The sequence below is a fragment of the Cetorhinus maximus genome, chromosome 13, assembly GCF_964194155.1.
Source record: "Cetorhinus maximus chromosome 13, sCetMax3.hap1.1, whole genome shotgun sequence".
In the NCBI taxonomy this organism is placed as follows: domain Eukaryota; kingdom Metazoa; phylum Chordata; class Chondrichthyes; order Lamniformes; family Cetorhinidae; genus Cetorhinus; species Cetorhinus maximus.
The window spans coordinates 80,453,423-80,471,238 of NC_135891.1; the positions used below are offsets into that span (position 1 = coordinate 80,453,423).

At 43.0% G+C, this 17,816-nt stretch overlaps 1 protein-coding gene across 2 annotated transcripts in view; it reads left to right on the forward strand.

Moving 5' to 3' along the window:
- LOC144688747 (E3 SUMO-protein ligase PIAS4-like) overlaps positions 1–17,816 on the forward strand; it is a 124,578-nt gene that overhangs the window by 25,741 nt on the left and 81,021 nt on the right. Inside the window, exon 1 of one of the 2 annotated variants that reach the window (XM_078555657.1) lies at positions 8,491–8,621. The exons of the other annotated variant lie outside the window; for it this stretch is intronic. The gene's annotated coding sequence lies outside the window, so the exon portion shown is untranslated. Of the gene's footprint in view, positions 1–8,490; positions 8,622–17,816 lie in introns of those variants that run through there. 2 annotated transcript variants of the gene reach the window in all.

Below are 17,816 nucleotides of genomic sequence, written 5' to 3' on the forward strand. Positions count from 1 at the left end.
GTTCAGGAAACATCACCTTCCTTCCTGGGGACTAGAAGTCACAGCAGTAGCCACAACTTTCTTCTGGCGCTGCTTGGACTAAAGAGCTGCTGGCCCAGCAGATTGGCCGGCACCTCTCTAGGGTGGGCCTTCCTGTCCCTGAAGAGCAGAAGTCCCACTCTCAAGCAATTAAGGCCGCTCCCAGTATATTATTGCTGCAAGGCTGCTGGATTTCTGGTCAGCGCAGTGCCAACCGACCTTAAGCTCGAGGGGGTGGTGGGGGAGATTGCAGGGTGCAGGCCATCTGTCCTCCTGTGAAATCCACCCTTGTTTATTTTGGTCAGTTTTTTAAAAGTATTCCTCTTGTTCAAATTGATAGTCACGAGCTGAGGATGGTGGAGGGGGAGGCAGGGTGCAGGGGAACCTGTGAACCATCAGTAACAAGTCCCCATATAAAAGATTAATACTCAGGGACTGTGCCTGGTTCAGTATACAATGCAATTTAATGTAGGCATGACAGTTGTTATTTTCAATTTTAAAAGTTGTAGAATTACAGGGTAATTACCCTATCTGTCATTTAGTTTAATTTGCTTATTCATTTACTATTTAATAAGTCTGTTTACCAGCTTATAAGCGAAGGCACACTCTAATTACAATATTCACTCCACCACCATCCCCAATTGAAGAACCAGAGGCCAAAATGCAGGTTCATAGTTTGAACCCTTTGCATACTACAATTTTTGTTGTGCTAATCTTGCTAAGGCTGGCAGTAGAGGTGTTACAATGTTCCTGGGCTAAGGAGAGGAAACATTAGTGAGCCCAAATACTTGTGCGTGTGTGCAAGCGTGTGTGTGAATGCATGTATGGATGCTGGGAGGATAAAAGAAGTTTCAGTTCCAACAAACACAATGTGGGTTTTATAAATGGCCTACAGACACTCGATGCAAAAGCTCACAGATCAAGGGTGGCTCATCTTGATATGGCAACCATGTGCCCAAATGAGTCATGTACCTTCATGAAAGGGTGGGATAAAAACATGAGAAAAAGGTCTAATCCAGACCCAGAATTTTTAGTAAATGCAAGAAAATCATGAAGTCCATGATCAAAAGTGAATAATTCTTTTGAACAGGTAGAAAGTTTGTAAGCAAAATTACCATTTTTATTTTATATTGTTTAGAGTGAAATTGTCTGCTCTTGCACAAATTTCCATTAAAATCTCTTCCAGCCATGCTCAGGGCAGTGTTAAGAGTAGTGGGAACTGGTCTAGTGCATTCAAGGCAGGACTTAGGTAGCAGCAAGGCTGAGGAACAGGCCAGATGCACCTAATTATCTTAGCTGGCTACCTATAAGGTGCTGAGCATCAACTGCCACATATGGAAATAGGGGGTAAATCTTAAAAACTACTTAAAGCTAAACAGGGTATCATACCAGTGTGTCCGATACATCTTCTATTTTTCTTAACCGAGGATTCTCTCACACCATGATTGGCAGGGCCTCAGCCATATCCATTTCATTTTCTATAATTCTGCTCTTACCCTTTCCTCTCCCTCTCAGAATCACATTAGTCTGCTCCACACACACCTTCCACCCCACCAGCCTCCACATTCAACGGATCATCATCCATCATTTCCACCACTTCCAGCGTGATGGCACCACCAAACACATCTTCCCCTCCTCTTTCAGTATTCTGAAGGGACTGTTCTCTCCACAACATCTTGGTCCACTCCTCAATCACTCCCAAAATCACTTCCTGTTCCCACGACACCTTACCATGCAAGCACAGGAGATACAACACCTGCCCTTTTACCTCCTCCTTTCCCCGTCTCTAAGGTCCCAAATACTCCTTCCGGGTGACACAGTGATTCACTTGCCCTTGTTTCAATTTATTCCCTACTCACCAAGCAGGTTCCCCTACATTGGGGTGACCAAATGCAGATGAGGTGACCACTTTACAGAACATCTCTGTTCAGTCCACAAGCCTGACCCCAAAACTCCAGTCACTTGTCACTTCAATTCTCTGACCACTTCCACTCTGATCCCCTCTTGTCCTCAGCATCCTACACGATTCCAGTGAAGCTCAGTGTAAGCTCAAAGAACAACCCCATATCTTTCAATTAGGCACTTTAAAGCTTTCCAGACTCAAGAGCAAGTTTAACAATTTCAGATTATAATTTTTTTTTGGGATGGAAGCTGTTGGTGATGATACATTTTTTTCCCACTGTAACTTCTGCTGCCGACTGGAAAGGCGTCAAGTACGGTTGTGCACGTGCACTCGACCTGCACTGCAGCTGCAACTGATCCTGATGCCTTTCGGTTCGTTGGCAGGAGCATCGTTGGTACAGGTGCAAATCCCACTTCAGATTTCTTCGTCATTATGGGGATAAACTTGTTGAATATATATTTGATTTTTTTGCTTTTACACCTGAGTAGGCCCATCTTTTGTTTTTTGTTTAAACTTATCTTATTATCCTCTCCATTTTATGTTACAGCATCATCCCTTTTGTCATTTAATTTCTCCTGTCTGCTACCATAGAACCATAGAAAAGTTACAGCACAGAAGGAGGCCATTCAGCCCATCTTGTCTATGCCAGCCCGAGAACACCCAGGTGCCCTTTCTAATCCCACCTTCCCTTTATGTTCCCTTCCCTTTTGTGCTTCCCCTATTCCCTGGCAGCCCTTGACCTGGAAGCAATACCAACAGGAAATAAGTTAAGATGAAAGCCATGTGGCCAGAGTCAAAGAAGCTGTGGCATAGGAAGAACAGAGAAGGCACATTTACAAGGAGCTGTGTGTGTAATACAATTAAAAGGGACAGAAATCTGAAGATAGGGTTAGAACAGGGCTTGTGAAATGGACAATTCCACTGCTATGCTTCAGTTTTGCCACAGCCAGATTGTTTAACGAGGTTCATTAAAGGAGTCAAGAAAAGGAGTTCTGGGGAATCTGTGACATTGAGACTGTCCTGAACCTAGCTAAGGAGGTTCTGCAGGAGTGTGCTGTTTGGGTGACGACTGTCTCTGGGAAACTCAGAAGGAGTGGAGCTACTGTTGCAGGTGACTCAAGGACCAAATCCATCATCAAGTGAGAAAAGTGAGAGATCCAACATACCGGAAGACGAGGTGGAGAGACTGAGAGATTGCACATGATGCCACAATTGTATGGGGAGTGATGTGACTATTTATGGTCCCGTAAAGCATATCTTTGCTGTATTGACTATTTAAAGTGAAATTTACCTTTTTATTTAAAATATCATTTTATCTGCTAATTCATGTTTAATTTACATTGATTCTGATTTGTGTTAAAGTAAAAGGTACAAAAAGTGAAATCTTGTTGGTAATTACTTCTTCGGGGGTCAGTTGGTAATTTGGTTATTTTGGTTTACAGTTCCCCCACAGGAAGCATAATAAAACTTTTACTGTCACAAAAAAAATCAACATAATTCAAACATTAATTTACAGGTGAAGGATGTTTCAAATAAAAAAGGTAACATTTTGCTTTAAATAGTCAATATGAAGATGTGCCTCATGTAGTTACAGGCACTTGCATTACTTTTCACACAAATGTGAAGCCACGAGTAATCTCACGGTCTTTCCAACTCAGCCTCTGTTTTGTAGAACTCCTGACTTCCTATCTAATCGTTTTGGCCTTCGAGTCGCATTCGCCAATAGTCTTCCATCACATGCCCATGAACATGGTTACTACCGATAAGGCACACGTCTACATCTACTCTCTAACCAGGTCACAACAGTTCTGATAGCACTGAATCTCCAGAGATTCCCTTTTCCAACCCCTTTAAATGGTCTGGTGGCTTCTGGCACCAATTCAACAGCAGCAATGGCTATTGTTCAACCCACAATCCCTCGCTTTTCCTGCCTTCAGTGTTCTGGCCTTTACGACTGTACAAATCACACAGGAACACATTCTCTGCTCTATTCTCAGAGACCTGCTTCAACACTAGGATCTGTTTGAAGACTGTTAAACAGAAAACTGTTCCATCTGGATGGAGCCTTACTTGTTTTCTCTTTGCACGAATTCCCAGTCTTCTGAACTGCCAGACAGAAAAAACAGGCTGACCTCACGCCACTGCAGTTAGCTTTCTATTTACCCTGTTGTTCTTAGCTGTTCATCCCCATGGCAAATCTAGGTCACATGACCATTGTTTGGAACCTAATGATGTCATAATCAGGAAACCAATTAACCCCTTTCAAAATAATCCCCAGCACATTTTGTTCTTTGTTCTTAAAGGGACATCGCACATAAAAAAATACAGCCTTTTCCAAGTACATGGGTCATCATAAATAGCCTGATGATTTATTGAGATTCACAGTTCCAATGCAGCAATCACAAAAAGTGTTTAACTCCACACTTATCTCCATTAAATTTCACCGGCCATCTACTGCACAGGTGTGTGATCCTAGATTTTGTGCTCAAGGCTCTGGAGTGGGGCTTGAAGCCAGAACCAAGTATGCTACCACTAAGCTATAGCTGACACCAAGTTATGTGTTTTTATTTTTTCACTTCCTCAAAATTTATCTTAATATTTCAACTCCAGAAGTACTACTCTCCCTCTGTCTCCAACTGCCTGTTCTTGCTTGTCCTATCATTCCTGGCATCCCACACAACATGTCACCTGCTCTTTTTTGTGTCTATTATCTTTTACAGGTTGCCAACACTAGGAAGCAGGCACTATTTTTGAAAGTGGTGATAATTCTGGCCACTCAACAGTCTGGTTATTGTAGGCGTCTGGTTTCTAATCTTTTTCTAATGTTCACTGGAACAAGGCCATTTAGGCCCTCGAGCATGTTCTGCCATTCAGTGAGTTCATGCCTGCTGCTCTTTAACCTAACCTAACACCATATCCGTTAATACCCACAGATAACAAAAGTCGATCAATCTCAGTTTTAAGATTTACAATTGATTGAGCATTAATTTCCATTTGCAAAAGAGTTCCAAACTTCTACCATCCTTTGTGCTTAGAAATGTTTCCTAATTTCACTCCTGAAAGGTCTGGCTCTAATTTTTAGACATGAGCACTTGGCTTGTATTCCCCGACCAACAGAAATAGTTTCTAAAACAAAAACAGAATTACCTGGAAAAACTCAGCAGGTCTGGCAGCATCGGCGGAGAAGAAATCAGTTAACGTTTCGAGCCTTCATGACCCTTCGGCAGAACTGAAGCATAGTTAGGAGAAGGGAGAAATATAAACTGGTTTAAGGTGGTGGTGGGGGGGGGGGGGGGGGGGGGGAGAGAGACGTTGAGGGTGTGGTGATTGTGGAGATAAGCAGTGATAGGAGCAGATAATCAAAAGATGTCACAGACAAAAGGGTCAAAGAGGTGTTGAAGGTGGTGATATTGTCTAAGAAAAGTGCTAATTAAGAATGGAAGACAGGATATTCAAAGTACAGCTCTAGTGGGGGTGGGGTGGACAGACTAACAAGGTTTTAGTTTTAGATTTAAAAATAATGGAAATAGGTGGGGAAAGAAGAATCTATATAAATTATTGAAAAAAAAAGGTGGGGGGGGGGGAGAGAAACGGGGTGGGGATGGGGGGAGGGGGAGTTTAAGATCTAAAGTTGTTGAATTCAATATTCAGCCCGGAAGGCTGTAAAGTGCCTAGTCGGAAGATGAGGTGCTGTTCCTCCAGTTTGCGTTGGGCTTCACTGGAACAATGCAGCAAGCCAAGGACAGACATGTGGGCAAGAGAACAGGGTGGAGTGTTAAAATGGCAAGCGACAGGGAGGTTTGGGTCTTTCTTGCGGACAGACCGCAGGTGTTCCGCAAAATGGTCGCCCAGTTTGCGTTTGGTCTCTCCAATGTAGAGGAGACCGCATTGGGAGCAACGAATGCAGTAGACTAAGTTAGGGGAAATGCAAGTGAAATGCTGCTTCACTTGAAAGGAGTGTTTGGGCCCTTGGACGGTGAGGAGAGAGGAAGTGAAGGGGCAGGTGTTGCATCTTCTGCGTGGGCATGGGGAGGTGCCATAAGTGGGGGTTGTACTTCACTTTCACTTTAATATCTTGAAAACTTCAATCAAATCATTCCTTAACGTTCTAAATTACAGGGAGTACAACCCTAGTTTATCTAATCTCTCCTCAATGTAAACTTTGGAATCCAGATGTCATACTGGTTAACCTCTTTTGCACATCCAAGACTAATACATCCTACCTAACGTGGTAGCTATAACTGCTCGCAATGCTTCAGGTGTGGTCTAACCAGTGCTTTGTATAGCTGTAAGATAGCTTCTACCCCATTGTATTCTAGTTCTCTGGATATACCTGTTCATTACATTTTAATAATCTATGTACCTAGATTGCTAAGTCACTTTGGACCTCTACTATTTCCAGTTTGTTTCAATTTAGAAAGTACCCTGTTCTATCCTTTTAGGTCCAAAGTGGACGACCTCACATTTGCCACCATTGAAATCCATTTGCCAAAGTTGCGCCCTCTCACTAAAACTACCAATATCTCTTTGTAATTTTATGCTTCCATCAACAATGTCACCTACCTTTATGTCACCAGCAAATTTGGATATGTATCTTTTTATCCAAAAGTCATTAATAAATATGATGAATAGATGACCCTGCAACACAGATCCTTAGAGGACATCACTAGTCACATCCTGCCAATTATTCCTATTCTCTGTCTCCTGCTACTTAGCCAATTTCCTTATCAATAATTTGCCTTCAATTCCATGGGCTTCAACTTTAATTACCAGTCCCTTATGGAGGATGTTATCAAATGCTTTCTGGAAACCCATAAAAATACATCTATTTACATTCCCTTGTCCGCTACTTTAGTCACCTCTTCAAAAAAATCAGGTTTGTTAGGCATGACCTACTCTTTAAAAATCTATGCCGGCTCTCTCTGATCAGCTGAGGATTTTCTAGGTGTTCAAATTATAGACTCTAGCAATTTCACAACAACAAATATTAGGCTAACTGGTCAATGATTCTCTGGCTTTCCTCTCTTACATTTCTTAAAACACAGAGTAACATGTGTAATTTTCCAATCTAAACGAACAGTTCCTGTGGAAAATTATAGTTAGGGACATCTGCAATGTTCTAACCTACTTCCTTTAAAACTCTGGGATGGAAATCATGTGATCTTGGGGATCTGTCACTCTTTAGTACCATTATTTTATTTATTACTATTAATTTTCCTATGATAATTTGTGAGTTCCCTATTCCTGATTCAATATTAGGGGCCACGTGTTCACCTCCTTAAACTGCTTATTCTTATGACAATTTGCACTGTTTTAGATAATAAACCAGAGATTATAAGTTCTGTTCCATGTCTGAAGTGGATTCCCCTTACATTGTACCCTATTGGTTACACCAACCCTATTCTGAACCTGCACCTTTTTTTTTTAAGGTGTGTCTGAAGTCTGTAACAAACTGGACAAATACTGCTCCCCCTCCCCAAATGTATCAGAGTGTCTCCAACTCTCACTTCAGCTCAATGAATTTGTGGAGAGATTTGAGATACAGTTGTTTTCACTCTGGACAGTCCCAATGTCAACTAACCCCAACATACTGCAGCTCAGACACACACAATCTGCTCTGCCATATCTCAGTCTAAATTATTTATATCCACTTTTTAGTATTTAACTTTTTTCCACAAGCTAACTCGGAATTAAGCACCAAAACAACGGACAAAAAATCTTAAATACTTGTTGTCTGAAGTTTACACAAATCACGACAAATATTGGAAGCAAAAAGTTGCACCTCCTTCTCCCTCTGCACCAAATTCCCACTTGCACCACATTTTCAATTTTGCACTCTGTGCCAACCATACTCAAAATGACTGCAACCGTCGTGCTACAATCTACAAACCTGAAATCTTATGCTTACCTCAGGTGCTAAACTAAAGGCCCACGGCTTTACCCATTAAGCCAATTGGAATTCCTAATTGTTCCTTGACCATCTACTGTATCTACCTAAATGAGGGCCGCTTGTTCTTTCCCGCTTGCTGTTTATTGTGCTTAGCATTAGCATCTAAAACACCTGGGCGCTCAACCCAGTCTCTTCCAATTTTGCCTGTGACATCTTTTGATTATCTGCTCCTATCACTGCTTGCTTATCTCCACACCCTCAACTTCTCTCTCCCCCCCGCCCCCCACCTTAAACCAGCTTATATTTCTCCTTTCTCCTAACTATGCTTCAGTTCTGCCGAAGGGTCGTGAAAGCTCGAAACGTTAACTGATTTCTTCTCCACCGATGCTGCCAGACCTGCTGAGTTTTTCCAGGTAATTCTGTTTTTGTCTTCCAATTCTTTGCCTGTTCTGCCGACAGTCCTGAGCCAGGGGTCCAAGTAGTCTGTTGACACTTTGCCCCTCATTCCCTTTCTCCTCCACGGAAGAATCTTTAGCTGGGACCTTCCCTTTCGCTGGTCGTCAATCGACGATTACTCCATTCACTTTCAAGGACGGAAAATCGCGGCGTGGCAAGGACATGGGTGGAAATCTTCAGCCCCTATGTCAACAGCAGCCTGACACGCTGTAGTTGCGGGCCTCCCAGCAGCGGCGGCGCTATCGCGCCAGGCCCCGGTTACTGGGTGGTGCTGTCGGGCTTCCCGGCTGCGGAAAGGCTTCAAACCTCCTCCCTGGACATATCGTCGACCTGGAAATCTGCACGGGGAAAACCGTAAGAAACCGATTTACATTTTAAATCCGTTTCCTGCTCTCGTTCATGCGCAAACTTCTTAAAGATCAAAGAGACCCCGCCCGGAAATAGTAAGGTCCGGGTCCAGTGATTCCTCTGTCGCCACCGCTGTGTGTGAATGCGGCTCTCGGGCCTCTCACACTCACTCAAACCTCACTGCTTTCGCTGCTTCGACCAATACATTCTGCTGCCCGGTTCCAGGAGAATAAGCCATTCAAGGGGCTATCAAACGCCTCCCTCCACTGAGGCCTGTTCCAGCGGCTTCGCTTCCGCCAGGCGGCTCTTCGACCTCCAGAAAATAACCAAAAAGGTCACCCGCCCGACCCGATCCCGGCAGCAACTAATCAAAAGGTCACCCGCCCGACCCACTTCCATCGAAAAAAAACTTCCTCAACACGCCTCCATTGATATTTAACATCCCGAACCGTTTCATTAAACCTTATTTTGCACTGTTTTTCATGTTTCCTCTCCTATTGTCACATTTTGAGTGTTTTAAGAAAGATGTTCACTTGCACACATGCCAGCTGTTATTGTTCGACGAGGATGTGGTTGTTTCGGGGTCCAGTCATTGCAATCCAACTCCCCAATGAGTCTATGGGTGTTTCATAATAGACATGTTGCGTTTCCGTTCTGACCATCTGAACTTTTAAAAACTGACAACTTAAAAATATTGTGCAACTGAAAAACCGTCCTAAATAAACTATTTTGTTCAAAGCAACTACATAAATTTAAACAGAAAATGCTGGAAGGGTCAGGTACCATCTGTGGAAAGGGAAGGTGTTAAACATTTCAGATCGGTGACCATTCAATGCCCAATATTCCAGCAATTGTATTGTATAGAAACTCAAGATCACTGACTGCCATTTTTGCAGCAGTGGATTTAGAAAATTTTGAAATAAAAATTGGGTTCTGAAATAAGCATTTCACATCCTCAGAATGTCCCGAAGCATTTTACAGCTAATTAATTACTTACTTTTGAAATGTAGTGACTAGTGTTAGGTCTCCCTGAGACAGCAGCAGGGCCTTAGTTTAATGTCTGAGCTGTGCACCTCTAACAATGTAGTAGTACCCACCATTAAAGTGTCAGCCTTGACTCAAGGATAGCATTCACCTCTGTCAGAAAGTCATGAATTTATGACCTACTCTTGATCTTGAACACAATCTAGCTATTTATAGTAGTGAGAGAGTGCTGCACTGCTAGAAAGTACTATCTTTTAGATGGGACATTAAACAACTGGAAATAAAAGATCCCATGGCACTATTTGAAGAAATTCAGGGAAATGCTCCCTTTGTCTTGGCCAATATTTATGCCTCAACTAGCCTCACCAAAACCAGATTAACTGGTCATTCATTTCATTGCTGTTTTGTGGGACCTATTGACAGTAGAGATGTAATAGACCAGTGAGTGCGTTGGAATAGTCTGGTTTAGAGTAAACAAGGGTATGAATTAGGGTTTCAGCAGCTGCTGAGCTGAGACGGGACAAAGTTGAGCTATGTTATGGAGCTAGAAGTGAGTCTCATGGGAACGATGAGTTTGGATAGGGCATGAAGGGAGATAGGGCAGAAACTAGAGAAAGATGCGGGCTCAAGACTAGGGCAGGGGGTAGCTTTAGAGGAAGTTTGGCCAGGCAGGCGAGTGGGAGAGACACAGTAACAGAGGCTGATCAGATGGTCTCGATCTCAGTGACAAAGAAGTTCATGAGCTCCTCCACTTCTTATTGGAGGTGAGACAGGGAAGAGGAGTTTAAGACAACAGTTTGCAGTAGAGAAAAGAAGCCAGGGGTTATCTTTGCATTCCGAGATGATCCTGTAATAGTGAATGATTTTAGTAGACAAGAGCAGCACTCTGTTGCGTTTTATGTGCACCATCCAAAACTGGTGATGAATGGCTCAACCAGTTGTCCACTATATCTTTTCAAGTCTACGTCCCTTGGATTTAAGAAAGCAGCAATGAGGGCTGTACCAGGGGTAAGCTCTGAAGAAGGGTCATACGGACTCGAAACGTTAACTTTGTTTTTCTCTTTCCACAGATGCTGTCAGACCTGAGTTTTTCCAGTATTTTCTGTTTTTGTTCCGGGGAAACTGCCAGGGTGAGAGAGAGTGTAATGGTTTTATTGAGAATTAAGGGCAACAAAGGTGGAAGTGAGGGTGTGGCTGGACAAATCAGAGGCTGCAAAAATATCCTGGTGAACAGAGGGCCAAAGGCTAGACATTTTGAATGTTCAGTTGCAAGTGAATTGGGTGATAGTTTTTTCTGCAGAGGTGGATACAGAAGGGAGTGGGGTGGGGGAATGGAAGGGGGATGTGGGTAGTGAGTGATTAAAGCAAGTGATCAGAGATGGCCTTACTGTGATTGATATGATGGGACTAGCAAGACCACACGAGATGGCAAGGTCAAGGGGATGACATGAGTATGGATTGGGAGTTTGCACGGAGGGAGAGGATAAAAGGTTAATGAACTCAGAGGAGCGAGAGCATGATGAAGTCCTAACATCTTCAATTGCCTCATCCATCACGGACCTTCCCTCCATCATGTCAGAAGTGGTGAAGTTTGCTGATTGCATGGCATGCTGTTCCATTCACAACTCCTCAGAAAATGAAGCAGTCTGTACCCCCATGCAGCAACACCTGGACAATATTCAGGCTTGGACTGATAAGTGGCAAGTAATTTTCATGCCAAACAATGATCATCTCCAACAAGAGAGAGGGTCCAACCAATGGCATTACCATCACTGAATCCCCCATCAGCAATAACCTGGAGGTCACCATTCACCAGAAACTTAACTGGACCAGCCACATAAATACTGCAGCTACAACAGCTGGTCACAGGCTGTATATTCTGCGACAAGTGTGTCACTTCCTGACTCCAAAAACCTTTCCGCCATGTACCAGGTACAAGTTATGAGTATGATAGAATACTTTCCAATTGCCTGGATGAGTGCAGTTCCAACAACACTCACAGCTTGACACCATCTGGGCCAGAACAGCCTGCTTGATTGATACCCCATCCTCCACCTTAAACATTTACTCCATCCACTACCGCAACATAGTGGAAGTAGTGTGTACCATCTACTTCTTCAACAGTACCTCCCAAACCCGTGACCTCTACCATCTAGAAGGAGAAGGACAACGGGTGCGTGGAAACACCATCACTTGCAAATTCCCATCCAAGGGACACACCATCCTAACTTGGAAATATATTTGCCTTCCTTCATTGTTGCTAGGTCAAAATCCTGGAACTCCCTCCCTGACAGCATAGTGGGAGTACCATCACAGCACGAACTACAGCAGCTCAAGAAGGCAGTTCATCACCACCTTCTCAAGGGCAATTCAGGGTGGACAGTAAATGCCTTGCCAAGAATACCCACATCCCAGGAACAATAAATAAAAAATTTTAATAAGTAACAGATGGGGAATAAAGTTCAATAACTCCCAGACTGAATGTTGCTGCAGCTAACACTTTCTCATCCAATGATTTATAACCACTGGGAAGGTACACAAAACCAACAGAACAAACTCTGCTGTAAATATGTCTGCATACTACTTCGCCAGTCAGTCTTATTTAGGGCCTGAATGGCACTATCGAAAAAAACAATGAACCTGAATGTATGATATGATTAATTTCTTCTCTTAATGCAATACATGTTTGTGATTGACATTTATTCAGCCTGTTAGCAGCCTCCACACAAACTGAGCTGTTGGCTTTGTTTGATGGTAGGTTGGTCAATGATGAGAATAAGGCATCATTTCTAGCTCAATTCCAAAACAGAGACAAAGGATGATTTAGGATCTGAGAAACTTCCTAGCAGGAGAAATTTCACGTTAATGATTAATGACGTAAGAGTTGGATTACTCTCCCTGTAAAGGGGTTAGGTAGAAATGAGAAATATACACTTTGCAATATAATAGCTTTGCGTAAAAATTATATCACAGAGACAGACCATTTGACTCTGGCTGCATGGGGTGTTTATCCTGAACAGCTGACTATTCTCATCCCACATACCTATCCGTTCCCACATCCCTTTATCTGAAGAAGAGTCATACGGACTCAAAGCGTTTACTCTGTCTTTCTTTCCACAGATGCTGTCAGACCTGCTGAGTTTTTCCAGCAATTTTTGTTTTTGTTTCAGATTTCCAGCATCTGCAGTATTTTGTTTTTATCACTTTATCACCCTTTCCTTCAATCTCCCTGCTAATTTATTTTTAAATGCTAACTTAGTCTCTTCTTTAATAACTAACTTATTAATGCATTTCACAATCTTGTGTAAAATGTCCTTCTGCTCTTTGTCATAAGTTTCTTGCATTTAATCTCTGGCATTAATGGCTTTTAGTGTTGCTTCTGCATATTGGAGGTGGAAGCGGAAGCTTGTGCCAGAACATGAGTTCCTAACAACGGTATACAGAGATGGCAAAACACCTCAATAACCTTGGCAATTGTTTGTGCACTGAATGGAAAAACTTGCATTTCTATACTGCTTTTCATGACCTAAAGATATCTCAAAGCACTTTACAGCCAATTCTGAAGTGTAATCATCATTGTAAAGTAGAAAACTAACCAAGAAGTACAGGGAGGGGGGAAATCAGGGGCACATAGATGCCATATTGAACAGAGAGAGGAAAAATGCAAGAGAAATAGATGGGACACAAAATGAGGAAAGGGAAGGTAGAAGAAGGCATTCAGAGGGGAAATATGATGGTTAAAAAAAGAGTGGATGACAGTGAGCAAAGAGGGATGAAATGGTAATGAAAGGAAGGAGAAACATAAAGGGAATAAAATAAGTGATGGTGATGAACTGGGATAAATGGGATGAAATATAAATAATGAAGGGAGGAGGGAAAGGGGCAGAAATTGAGAGTGTGGCAGGAGAGAGAGAGTGCCAGCAATAACTGAGAGGGAGTGGGGAGAAGGACTTCCAACATGAGGGCAAATGTGAAAAATTGACTGGGAAAGAGAGCCCCAATCCAACACTTTTCCCCCCATATGTTGCTGTTCAAGCCGATATTTTTTCTCTTCCCAGTCATTCTTGTACTGTTCATACCCCAGCCCAAAGAACTGCTCCAACCCTCCGTGTTCCTTCAGCTTCCCCAAGTTTCTCTACAATTCACTCTCTCCATTTTCTGCTCCCACTCTCCCTCACTGTATTCATGCTGGCTGCTCTTTCACTGCCATTTGCTCCCTGCTTACCTCCAATTCCTGGCTCTCCCCATGTATTTTTTTTCCTTGTAAGGTATTCATCTCCTGACCTCCCATAGATTCTGCCACCTCCTCATTTCACACATTCTGATCTGTACTGGTGCTATGCATTATATTGCCTTCCTTACTTTCTCTCCCTTGACTCTTGCCCTTGAATTCCATCATCCTTTCCCTCCCATTTTCTCTGTTCTTTCCATTTACTCTTCCATCTTCTGCTTTACCTTCTCTCCCTTGCCCATTCCATCTCGCCATTCAACTGTTACTGCCCTTCTGCAGTCTCTCCCCCTTTGCTCTTAGCCAACATTCTCTCCTCCCTTGCATAGTCTTCCCTTTCCACTTTCCTTGAGTTTTCCCTCCCACCATTCCCCCTCTGTTCTTCCCACTTACATGCTTTGTTCATTCTCCTTACCCTTCCTTTGCATTTTCCCCACCACAATGTCCTAATGCCTTATCTCTTCTCCCCAAGCCAATCAACACCTTTGGCTAATGTAAGAGACAGATCCTGATCTTCCTCAGCACATACTTCAATTGCTACGCATCCCAGTTACCATCTCTGTATACCAAAGATGGAAATTCCCATTCTATCAAGAGTTCCATCATTCAGTTTATGGGTGGAAGTGGGGGCCACTGGCGTTGGGCATGCATGAGAAAGGAACTGGAGCTTGTCTTGGTGCATTAGTCACCAGAGCTGGGAAGGGATTTATAGAGATGCAGAAGGCACCATTTTGCTGATCTGTGTCAACACAAAACTGGCACTCATTGAAAATCAGTGTTTTGGAGGCCCAGAGTGAAATACTAGTGATTAACATGCTTTCTGTCAATATGTGGACCTTGTAACCCCATGATCAGGAGTGTACATTCACCTGCCCATTATCTAAGTAAACAATTGCAAAACCCAGTAATTGAACAGAATACCATCATCCATTACCAAGAGTGGCTCAGTAGTATTACCATTGACCAAGCTGGTGGAGTGTTGAGGAACATAGCTGCCAGACTGGACTTGTTGCATATTGTAAGAGAACCAAAATGAGGAAATAATTCATTTGCCCTTGTCCTTACCAATCTACCTTGGACAACATTGGTGGGAGTGATTGCCACATTATTTTATTCATTTACGGAGTGTGGGCGTTGTTGGCTAGGCCAACATTTATTGCCCAACCCTAGTTGCCCTTGTGAAGGTGGTGGTGAGCTGCGTCCTTGAACCTCTGCAGTCCCTGTGGTGTAGGTACACTGCAGTGCTGTTAGGAAAGGGATTCCAGGATTTTGACCCAGCGACAGTGATGGAATGGCAATATATTTCCAAGTCAGGATGGTGAGTAGCTTGGAGGGGAACTTCCAGGTGGTGGTGTTCCCATGTATTTGCTGCCCTTGTCCTTCTAGATGGTAGAGGCATGGGTTTGGAAGGTGCTGCCTAAGGAGCCTTCGTGAGTTTCTGCAGTGCATCCGATAGATGGTACACACTGCTGCTGCTGTTCGTCGGTGGTGGAGGGAGTGAATGTTTGTGAATGGGGTGACAATCAAGCGGGCTGCTTTTTCCTTGATGGTGTCAAGCTTTTTGAGTGTTGTTGGAGCTGTACTCATCTAGGGAAGTGGAGAGTATTCCATCACACTCCTGACTTGTGCCTTGTAGATAGTAGACAGGCATTGGGGAGTCAGGAGGCGAGTTACTATTCCTAGCCTCTGACCTGCCCTTGTAGTTATAGCATTTACATGGCTAGTCCATTTCAGTTTCTGGTCAATGGTAACCCCTAGGATGTTGATAGTGGGGGATTCAGTGATGGTAATGCTATTGAATGTCAAGGGGTGATGGTTGGATTCTCTTTTTTTGGAGATGGTCATTGCCTGGCACTTGTGTGGCGCAAATGTTATTTGCCAATTGTCAGCCCAGGCCTGGATATTGTACAGGTCTTGTTCCATTTTTACTTGACTGCTTCAGTACCTGAGGAGTCGCAAATGGTGCTGAACATTGTGTAATCATCAACGAACACCCCCACTTCTGACCTTACGATGGAAGGAAGGTTGTGGTCTTTGTGAACACCAAGTTCCATATTCTAATTAAGGACACTCTCCATCATGTTGTGAGGCCCCCACCACTGTGGTAAATTTGATGGATTCAGAACAGATCAAGCAGCTCAAAATCCAGGCATCCATGAGGGTCAGTGGGCCACCAGTAGCAGAACTGTATACCAGAACAATCTGTAACCTCAACATAGCTCCAATGTATCCATTATCATAAAGTCAGTGACTAACCCTGGATTGCAGAAAATCATTCTGCAAGTAGCGCCAGGTGTACCTGAAAGTTAACTGCTAACCTGGTTGAGCATGGATTGCATGCAGGCTACAGACAGCTAATGATCCCAGAACCAATGGATCAGGTTGTAGCTTTGCAACACTAAAATCAAGAAGTGAATGGTGGTAGACAACTAAGCAGCTAACAGGATAAGTAATATCCACGAATATCCCCATTTTCAACGATATAAGAGCCATTACAAAAGTGCAAAACACAAGGCTGAAGCATTTGTAAATGAGTGTCACTTTATGATTCCTCTTTGCCTCCGCCTGAGATACATACCTCTGCAGATGCAAGTCTTCAGCCAATTTGATTCACTTTATGGGACATCGAGAAAACAGCTGAGTGAAGATAATGCATTGACCATCTCCAACAAGTGGGAATCTGACCACCTCTCCTTGGCATTTGATGGCATTACCAAGTCTTCCACCATCAATACCCCAAGGGTCAGTGATCAGAAACTCAGCTGGACTAGCAACATAAAAGTTGTGGCTAAGAGAGCATTTCAGAGGCTGAATTTTTCAGCGAGTAGCTCATCCTGACCTCCCAAGTCTTCTCCACCATCTACAAGGCATAAGTCAGGAATACAATAGAATATTCTCCACTTGCTTGGATTGGAGCAGCTGTGACATCTTGCAACTCTTTTGAGTACAATCACAGTTCTTGGTTTCCGGGAGTGGAACATGAACCCACAACCTTCTGATTCAAAGGCGAGGGTGCTATGGACTGAGCCACAGCTGACACCTCGTGACATCTTGCAAGAAGCACGACATTATCCAGGACAAAGCAGTTCACTTGATTGTCAATTCAGACATTAGACACTAGACATTAGCATCAACCACCTGCATACTATCTAAAGGGTGCACTGCAGCAACTCGTCAAGGGTTCTTTGGCAGTACTTCTCAAACCCACAGCCTTAACCTAGAATCACAAGGGCAGTAGGTGCAAGAGACCACCATCACCTCGAATTCCCACAGCATCGTAACTTGGATATACTTGTCACTTGGACATCACCATTCCTTCATCTCTGGGTTAAAATCTTAGAACTGCCTATTTAACAATATTATTGGAAGAACTTCACCACCAAGATTGCAAGTAAGAAAAAAACCCTACTGCCTCCTGATCAGCAACTAGGGATGGACAATAAATGCCATCCTTGGCAGCAATGCCCACATTCCCAAGGGTGAATTTTAAAAATGCCACCATGTGATTCCTCTCTTGTAGATTAATTGAATTTGCACTATTTCAAACAGACACTCAAGCTGCAAAGCAACAGGCAATTTGTTTAAATAAAGCAGGCTAATGAACAGCAATTTAGTGCAAAGCACGAGACAATCTGACAGTAGTTATGTACTTTATAACAATACTTTACCATTGTATCATGTCTTTAATATACAAAATGTTCCAAGGCATTTTATAGTAGCAAGAGAAAGGGAAATGCTAAGCCAGAAGGGGAGTTTATGGTAATTGAAGGCTTGGAAGAATAAAATTCCATTTCTTTTGATGTTGTAAAAAGACATATGCATTTACAAACAACTACATTTTGCCTTAATTTGTTGATTATCCATTCTTTAACAGTAGCATATGTTTGTCATTGAGTTGGTATATTTGGAATAACTGAAATCTAATATTCTACTCAATCAGCATTGAAATAACATGTAAAACAGGAACAACTCAATATTTCTGCAATCAG